Here is a 9,961-nt window from a genome sequence, read left to right as displayed (position 1 = left end):
AAATAACAACGAAATGTGAGAAAATCTAACTTTTAAGGAATTTCCACATTTAGATTTATTTAACGTTTGATGATATTGAACCGCCTGCAGAGAGGAGGCAAGAGAGCAATACCAATACTTCAGAGTGTGTGTGTGTGTCTGTGTGTGAGTGTGTGTGTGTGTGTGTGTGTGTGTGTGTGTGTGTGTGTGTGTGTGTGTGTGTGTGTGTGTGTGTGTGTGTGTGTGTGAGAGTGTAAGTGTGTGTGTGCAGGGGGAATGAAGAAGCAGGTAAATAAGGAAAAACACAGGTTCCTGCATGTTTCTCTGGGGGTGGATAAGCGGAAGTGTAGGGGTCTCCTGCAGTATTTCGGGGTGTTTTGGGACCCTCTGGATCTAGAAGGTCTTCCTGTGGATGGCCCGCGCTCTGTCTTCTTCATATTCACGCTTTGAAACCCATATCTTCTTAAAGGTGTCCAACGACGCCAGGATGGAGCCTCTGAAGGGTGACATAATGCAGAGAAAAGCTCATTAGCAGCAGTAGGAAGTAGTGGAGTTACTAAAAGTGTCTCAATTAAAAACATTTTTATTAAAATGGCACAAAAATAGTGAATGAAACACTGAGTTCTCACCCGATCCATGTGGAGTACAGCCTCTCCTGAGGAGCAGAGATCTGGGGAAACAAACACACACAGCATTTAAACACAGAACAACAACAGTAAACTAGAGAATGCAATTCCTGAAGAAATTGCTAGTGAGAATGCTCTATGCTGAAAAGCTGACGCTGAACTGCTATGCTGAAATGTAATGTGTAAGAAGAAAGTGAAGAATTTAGATTGAAATGATACATGAACACTGGGGGCTTGAATGGGTGATGAGAGAAGAAAGTAAAAAGGCTTGGAAAAGCAGCAGAATATTTTAACTGCAAACTATTGAACTAACTTGATGGCGAATGATCTGTCGCCATGACAACGGTATTTGATGAAACCCCAGAATACGCTTAAATGTGTTGATGGCTGCATCGTTTCCAAACCTGTGAAGTTTTGGGCCGTTTGGAACATTTTCACTGAAGTTATGAGAAAAACGTGTTTCATGGCGAGCATTGTGTTGCCATAGCAACGGCATTTGAAAAAATCTGAAAACGGTCACGTAGATGTCTTCACAGCTGGACTGTTAGCACACATGTGAAGTTTGAGCACTTTTTGACCATTTTCATAGGAGTTATAGCAATATCGTGTTTTACGGCGAGGGATGCGTTGCTATGGCAACAGCTTTTGAGGAAAACTCACTAATGGCACATTGACATGTTGAAGGCTGGACCATTAACTGTCATCTGAAGTCTGGTGGTGTTTTGACCATTTTCATATGAGTTACGACAACATCGTGTTTTATGGCTCTCACTGTAAATAGGTTGCTAATTTATACCCCTGTAATTATGTTGTGATGTCCTTTTTGTTTTCTGTTGTTTTTATGTGTAACTAATGTACCGCAGGTCTCCCTTGAAAAAGAGATCGTTGATCTCAATGGGATTTTTTAACCTGGTTAAATAAAGGCTACAAACAAACAAACAATGGCGAGGGATGCGTTTCCATGGAAACGGCATATGGTGAGATCTCAGATTTGGCGTAGAGCTGTTGAGGCATGGACCGGTGATATACAGGTGAAGATTGGGGGACGATTGGACCGTGTCCATTGGAGTTACAGCGACATCGTGTTTTATGGCGAGGGATGCGTTGCCATAGTAACACCACATTACGTAACATCAGATTTGATGTAGAACTATTCAGGGCCACAGTGTTAACCATCATGTGATGTACTGTGGCGTTCTGAGCATGTCAGTTGGAGTTATGACATCATCGAGTTCCATCACACAGGTGTTTATGTTTGAGCTAACGACGTTATGAAACACCTGTGCTTGAGCCCAGAGATCAAAGGTTTCCATGGTGATGTGCAGTAATCAGTGAGAGGAGAGCCTTTCCATTGATCTGAATGAGAGATAAACCTCTTACATGTGAACGTGTTGTTGAAGAACAATGGGCTTTAATGGAGACATGTTGAAAGTTTTTGTCACTTCATGCCCTCAAGAGGCATTTTGATTAATTATTTATATATATTATATATTATAAAACTCAAACATTGTAATGCCTCTTATCCTTTATTTACTCTCTTTGCTGTCTCTCTTAACTCCCATGATGCTACGCTGCTTCTTAAAACACATGTTGTAGTTTTTTTACAGAAGCAAAAAGCAAGCTATGACACTCCCTGTTTACCACTGAAGACTACAACTCCCATGATGCTACGCTGCTTGTTTTCACTAAAAGACCTTTAATTCCCTAGTCGCTGAAAATCACACATTGTGTTCAAGTTCCTTTTTTTATATATATACAGAAGATAGAAGAAAAAAAGGAAGTTATGACACATTTGTATAACTGAGGTTTTTACCACTGAAGACTACAACTCCCATGATGCTACGCTGCACAACCACCCCACCAAACTGCAGCTTTTAAAGGTTTTTGTAGTTTTTTCCGTAGTTTTTTCAGCGTTGATCCATGCATAAAACCTCACACTGTGTGTTCCTGACCCACCTTTGATGAGGGTGCACGATGGTGGAGTGCAGCGTGCGTCTCAGGTCCATGTCAGACTTCTGGATGGCGTACGCCAAAACCTCGTGAATCCCAGAGGACTCGTCTCCAATCAGATCGGGTCTGAAGAGAAGCTCTGGAGCTCTGAAGCAGGCTGGACCAATCTAAAGAGAGGAGGAGGGAGAGGTAGGAAGAGGAGGAGGAGGAAACAGGTTTATTACCAGATGGCGGTGGCGAGCCGTGACTTTTATACCTAGGCCCTCTGACCTCCACCCCTTCCCTCAAGTTATTACGTCACAGCGTATACTTCAGCGGAATATCAGAACAACGGCCCGGGGTGCAAAACGCATCAATGACAGCGACCCTCTACCACACAGAACAACACCTGTGAACCCAATGTGTGTTCTTTGACATTGAAAATGATATTGCATTGTGTTTGTTACTTTCGTTACAGTTGTATGTCTTAAGTGTAATTTGGCATGCTTTTATTTTGAAGGCGAGTTCACGCTGTTGACAGGAAGTTGTTGTTGCTATGGAAACAAGAAAAGCTTCACAGCGGGCGGAACTTGTCATAAAGTCCGCGATAATTAAAACCCACCCATTTAGAGGGAAGATATGATTGGTCAATTGTACTGTCAGTTGACATTACTCTCTCGTTCAGTTACTATAGCGACCCTCTGTGAATTCACAGCAGGACCAATCAGCTCCTGTCTTCACCTCGCAGAGACGAGCTGCTTTCATTTAACCCTTCACATTCAAACTGAACAGGCAGATTCAAAGGATATATTTCTTTGGAAATGTTATTTTAAATACAATTAAATCAAGTTATTTTGGTGAAACTAATGAAAAATATAACTAAAAACATATTTAAAAAATATATATTAAAGAAAATATATATATTTTTAATGTTTTTAAATATTATTTAGTAGAATATCTTAGGCCCTCAGAGAGGACCTGACGGCTCGCCACTGCAAGATGGAAAATAAAATAAAAACACAGATAGAAGTATTTTAGGAAAGCTATAAAAACATAGCAGTATTTACATAGAAGGTGAGTGAGGAGGAGGAGGAGGAGGGAAGAGGAGGAAGAGTATTCCTGACTCACGTTCAGCGTGCTCCCGTCAGGAAGCACATATTGAGCCTTCTCTGTTTTCTAGAGTCTCGTCTTTCTGAGGGTTCAGAGACAGATAGCAGGCTCTCTGTGGGGGAGGGAGAAGAGGGGGGGGGAGAAGAGGGGGGGAGAAGTTCATTAGACAGGAATATAAACAGGAATATGCGGAATATGCACAAGAACAAGAACAAGAATATGAACAAGAATATGAACAAGAATATGAACAAGAATATGAACAAGGATATGAACAAGGATATGAACAAGAATATGAACATGAACAATAGCACATGGTGGAGTGCAGCGTGCGTGCGTCTCAGGTCCATGTCAGACTTCTGGATGGCGTACGCCAAAACCCAGAGGACTCGTCTCCAATCAGATCGGGTCTGAAGAGAAGCTCTGGAGCTCTGAAGCGGGCTGGACCAATCTGAAGAGAGGAAGAGGAGGGGGGGGGGGGGGGGAAGTTCATTAGACAGGAATATGAACAGAAATCAATTCAAGTCATCAGCGTCTGTTGAGGTTAACGAGAAGATCTACAAATCAAATCCAACATCCTGAGTTTAATGATGAGTTACATTTTCTAATTAAATCCACTTTTTTAAACCATTGAACCCTAACCCTCCTAAACTGTTTTAACAGTTTTAACATTTAAAACAAAATATATATCGTAATTATATAATAATAATAATAACAACTTGGATTTATCTAGCGCCTTTCTGAGACCTAAGGTCGCTCTACAAGGAACAGGATTAGAAACAAACCTAACAGAAACAAAAGGCAGTCAGACGGCCTTGGCAGACGGTGGGACTTGAGGGTCTTTTGAAGGCGTCAAGCGTGGAGATGTTGCGCATCTCCGCAGGGAGAGCGTTCCAGAGAGTGGGGGCTGCCACACTGAAGGCTTGATCCCCGAAGGTTCACAGGTTGGTGCGGGGGGCCAGAGTCTGAAGACCGCAGGTTCCGGGGTGGGGCATGTGGGAAGAACACCATTAGCCTGGTAGAAACCCAGGCCCGGTTCCAGAACAAAAATGCGCAGCGGCACAGGTCACGCGCACCTGACATAATAACGTTACCGTTTAAATTGACCAAATAAATGCAGCAGACAATGTTATTTAACCACAATTACTATATTCTTCTTCTTATTGTTGTTATTATTATTATTACTACTATTATTATTATTATTATTATTATTGTTATTATATATGTAATATTTTTCACTTTTTCTTTTTTTAATTTTTCAAATGAGGGTGCATAACGACTCAACTGAGGGTGCAATGCACCCTTATGCACCCCCGTAGAACAGGGCCTGTAGAAACCGGACCTCGAACCTCAGCAGCGGTGATGGAAAACAGCCCAGTTGAGATGGCAGGACTGAGGGAGGGTTCGTCGATAGTCCTGGGAGCGGGGCAGAGAGGAGCCCAGTCGGGGTATTCCGGAGCGGGGATTCCACGGATAGCAGAGCACGACGGTGAGCTCGTTTTGCTGTTGGCAGGACGGTAGAGGCTCGGAGCTAAACAGCAGCCACACATAATCGGCTGAGCAACGGAGTATGGCAGAAACACCAAAACCAGAGCAGAACAATCTTTTCGCTGTGTATGTGAAAAAGAATTGACGGCAGGGAGTGATAGACACGAGGAATAAGCGTCGGCAAGAAGAGCGGAGAAAAACACGCCAGCGTCCCTTCTAGCCAACTTCCGAGTCTCCCACCTTGTCCCCTGTTCCCTCGGTTACCTGCAACGACCTTTATATACAATCTATGGACACACACACACACACACACACACACACACACACACACACACACACACACACACACACACACACACACACACACACACACACACACACACACAGTGGTGTAGTGGGCGTTGGACACTTATTTGAAGCATGATTTTTTTGAACAGTCTAATAAATATAAAATAATTGCAATTGTGTATTTGTTGTAATAATGACGAAAACATTATACGCAGATTTCACAGTAATTATAATAAAAACGTAGCTCAAGCATTTATGCAACTTGATTTGAAGCGTGTGTGTGTGTGTGTGTGTGTGTGTGTGTGTGTGTGTGTGTGTGTGTGTGTGCATTTTTATTATTTGTCCCGCGTCCCACAAATTGAGACACACACACACACACACACAGACACACACACAGACACACACACACACACACACAGACACACACACACACACACACACACACAGACACACACACACACACATACAGCACAGACACACACAGCACACAGACACACACACAACACCACACACACAACACACACAGACACACACACAGACACACAACACACATACACACAACACACACATACACACACACACAGAAGAGCCCACCACACACACACAGACACACAACACACACACACACACACACAGACACACAGACACACACACACACAAGACCAACCAAACACACACACACAGCCACAGAACACACAGACACACACATAATCGGCCTGCTGATCAACGGAGTATGGCAGAAACACAAACCAGAGCAGAAACAATCTTTTTCTCTGAGTATGTGAAAAGAATTGACGGGCAGGGAGTGATAGACACGAGGAATAAGCGTCGGCAAGAAGAGCGGAGAAAAACACGCCAGCGTCCCCTTCTAGCCAACTTCCGAGTCTCCCACCTTGTCCCCTGTTTCCTGGTTACCTGCAACGACCTTTATACAATCTATGGTCACACACACACACACACACACACACACACACACACACACACACACACACACACACACACAGTGGTGAAGTGGGCGTTGGACGCGGGGGTCCACTTATTTGAAGCATGATTTTTTTGAACAGTCTAATAAATATAAAATAATTGCAAGTGTGTATTTGTTGTAATAATGACGAAAACATTATACACAGATTTCACAGTAATTATAATAAAAATGTAGCTCAAGCATTTATGCAACTTGATTTGAAGCGCGTGTGTGTGAGGGGCAGCACTGTGTGTGTGTGTGTGTGTGTGTGTGTGTGTGTGTGTGTGTGTGTGTGTGTGTGTGTGTGTGTGGTGTGTGAGGGGCAGCGTCGTGTGTGTGTGTGTGTGTGTGCATTTTTATTATTTGTCCCACGTCCCACAAATTGAGACACACACACACACAAGTGAGGACCGGGTCAATTAACATGGGGAGTGAGGACCACCCTTTCTGCTATTCTTAGAGAGAAGTTAATTCTGCATTTCAGCACTAGGTGGCCCCCTGAATTAAGTTACCACCTCAGCTTATTTTTAAAAACAAAAGGAAAATACAACTTTTCAAGCCAGTTTGGTATCAAAGTGAGGACCTGGTTTTTGGGCGTTGTTGAGTTTTGATCAAGCGGCAAACTCTGGGGAAGAGCCGGGACGCCAATACGGAAGTGCCACAAACTGCAGTTCATATATTGGCCGATAGGCGATGACTGCAAAAAGGAGCAATTTCCATAGACCCCAATGTTAAAATGCCCAATTTCACAGCAGCAAAAAAACGTTTCTAGCCCTGGATGCAATAAATATTATTATGCATATAGTTAGATTCCACCTTCATGATTATGAATCTGTGAGTGAATTGTTTTCTAACATGACCCTTTTATTTATATTAGGTCTTAAAGTTTTTGCATAAATTAGGGCGTGGTCACATTGAGTGACAGCTCTGTCAAGTGACTGCTGCTGTTAGCTTCCTGTCTCTCTGCTAGCCGCTCCGTCTCCGTGAAGCTACAGGGAATCTGCCTGCTCAGTTCATCCAGGGAACACAACTTGACCCCGGCCGTGTTTGTTTGTTCTTCATGCTTATATATCGGGCTATTGTGACTCGCTCTGCGCTTAAAACAGACGGTGCATGAATGCCGTTTTGCGGTAAGTGAAATTCGAGTACTTTATTTATGTGTTTATGATTTCAATCAGCTACGTAATGAATGTTAAGGCTTGGGTTAGCGTGTAAGCGAGTGGTAGCTACATCGGTGCTAACGATGCTAATCTTAGCCTCCAAGTTAACTTAAAACCATAGACTGTATATATAAAGGTTAAAATGAAATAGACAAGTGTTAAGCGTTAAGTGGGATAATACTGTAGAACAAAAGGCTTCTGTTTGAGGTTGATAAAATAAGGTCATCCTTGTAACTTAGAGAGATATTTTATTATGTAGGTAGGAACTGTATGCATCGCTAAGGTTAATTTAAATTGGCTATGCTCTAGTATGTAGACAAGCTAACGTCGAAGTAGTGTATGTGAAATCAACCTCACAATAAGATGTGTGTATATTACAATTATTAATGTCATATTTCAAGATGATTACTTAGATATTATAATATGGTTGGTTGAGCTGGAGTTCATTATTGAGCTTACACGTTAACATCACAGTCATCTGAAGAACAAACCCAAACCTTGTTGTTTTTATTAATTGCATTACCAAATTGGTATCAAATAAACAGTAAGCATTGGTAACACAACTTCCAAAGTTACAGTAAAATAAAAAGGACCCTGACTCGACCAATACACAATCCAACATGTTCAACAGAAGATAATCAGTTATATTGTTTGTACACATGGTACTTTACATATATATCTGTTTGTTTAAAGTGTCCAGGTGATGCAGACAGGATGGACCAGAGAGTGAGAGACAGAACTGGACTCCTCACAGCAGTGAACTTCAGCACAGGTACAAATACTGTACAAAGAATCAAGAAAGATATTGGTTTAAATAAATGAAGTATTGACTTTAATACACTGATATACATTCCATTAAACAATACTAAATACTAGATCACCTACACATCAGTGAAGTTGAGGGTTTTTTCCATGCAAAAAGTTACATTTAGATGTTAACAAGCAATATGACTGTCAGCTTTCTAATTTAAGGTATTGAAGGCAAAGATATTTAACACATAGTGACAACTGCTATTTATCTCTCAATATTGTCTGTAAAAACGTGGTAAAAGTTATTCTTTCAGTGAGAGAACAGAGCAAGCTTGTTTTAATAACAGTTAAATATTATTTTGATAATAAAATACATTTCAATGTTGATGAATTTCATACTGTTCATTCATAATCTGATTGTCTTTGTAGCTCACTGTTGAAATAAAAAAAAACATTACAATTACAAAATAATTATATCTACAGCCCCTAAACACAAACACACCTCTTTCATAAATAACACACTTGTTCTGCAATAATATGTTTTATGTTTCCTGTAATTTTTGTTAGGAAAGGACATGCCTGAAAGACACGACTCAGCATCTCCTCTTTCTCCGAGGGTCAAGAAAAACATCCAATAGGAAAATGAAAAGCTGATGTTATGAGATGTTAAGACCAGTACAGGACATTCACTAAGAAACTACTTTTATTGTGAAGTCAGCTGATCGAATGCACCTATTTCCACATCTACACTCCATCAGCTGATTATTTCTATTTGCCTCACTTCATGAGCTTCACAACATGTACCTTGTACCGCAGAGTTTGCAACGCAAATAAATGGGGCCAATCTTCAGTCGGATGTGAATGTGTAATCTAACATTTTCAGTAAGAATAATGGACAAAAGGAGTGCAAATACAAATTCAATTTATTGAAATGTGAACCAAAAGTTAATCAAACATGTTTTAAATTAAAAGCACATATGGACAGAAGGTGTAAACCTATTAAATGTATAAGTAAACACATTTAGTCAAATAAAGTGACAGACTAGGCCTGATCAGGTGGTATCAGCTATGCATGGGCTCCTCCATCAGGCCTGGTCCTCCTCACAGAGGAAAGACCCTCAGTCCTCTCCGGCCAAACCAACAGACTGGACGTCCATCACACGGAGGTTTCTCCCTGAAGTCTCTGCAGCTCTCTGGACACCACGCTGTCTCAATCCATCCACACTGAATATGAGAGGGGGAAAATGAAAATAATAAATGCTTTAGACAATAATAAATATAAAGTTGACTGTTGAGTTGCTCAGTTTTTTTAGATTGTCAAAACTATTACTGTATAACTAATATCTCAGGTTAAGAGGCACCTTCAAATAAAGATTAGTCTTTAAATACATTTTGTCTTTTGAATTGTTTGTCTAAAGTCAAGGATCTAGAACTGGTACCTGTAGTTTTAATGATACAGTCTGGTTATAATGCTGTTTGGAGGAGGCCTCACAGGTAAGAGCACTAACTAGCTATCATCACATGTGCTTAACTTAAATGTATTAAACGTATAATTAAGTGATGGCAAAATATAAATAACTAATGTCATGCAAACATATTAATATTTGCTTGATTCCAGTGTTTAATTTAGCACAATTGCATACAAACGTTAAGGGATTTTAAGATTCTGA

The 9,961-nt window shown here is 41.0% G+C and overlaps 1 long non-coding RNA gene across 1 annotated transcript; it reads right to left on the bottom strand.

Moving 5' to 3' along the window:
• Positions 1–210: 210 nt before the first annotated feature.
• LOC117482622 lies at positions 211–3,744 on the bottom strand. Its single transcript, XR_004555903.1, has 4 exons — positions 3,663–3,744; positions 2,562–2,722; positions 609–649; positions 211–475 (listed from the first exon to the last, which is right to left on the bottom strand). It is a non-coding gene; the product is annotated as an uncharacterized LOC117482622 (long non-coding RNA).
• Between the last annotated feature and the right edge of the window lie 6,217 nt (positions 3,745–9,961).

Source organism: Trematomus bernacchii, unplaced genomic scaffold, assembly GCF_902827165.1.
Source record: "Trematomus bernacchii unplaced genomic scaffold, fTreBer1.1, whole genome shotgun sequence".
Taxonomy (NCBI): domain Eukaryota; kingdom Metazoa; phylum Chordata; class Actinopteri; order Perciformes; family Nototheniidae; genus Trematomus; species Trematomus bernacchii.
The sequence above is the reverse complement of the archived record's forward strand: the minus strand, read 5'-3'. Positions and strand labels throughout refer to the sequence as shown.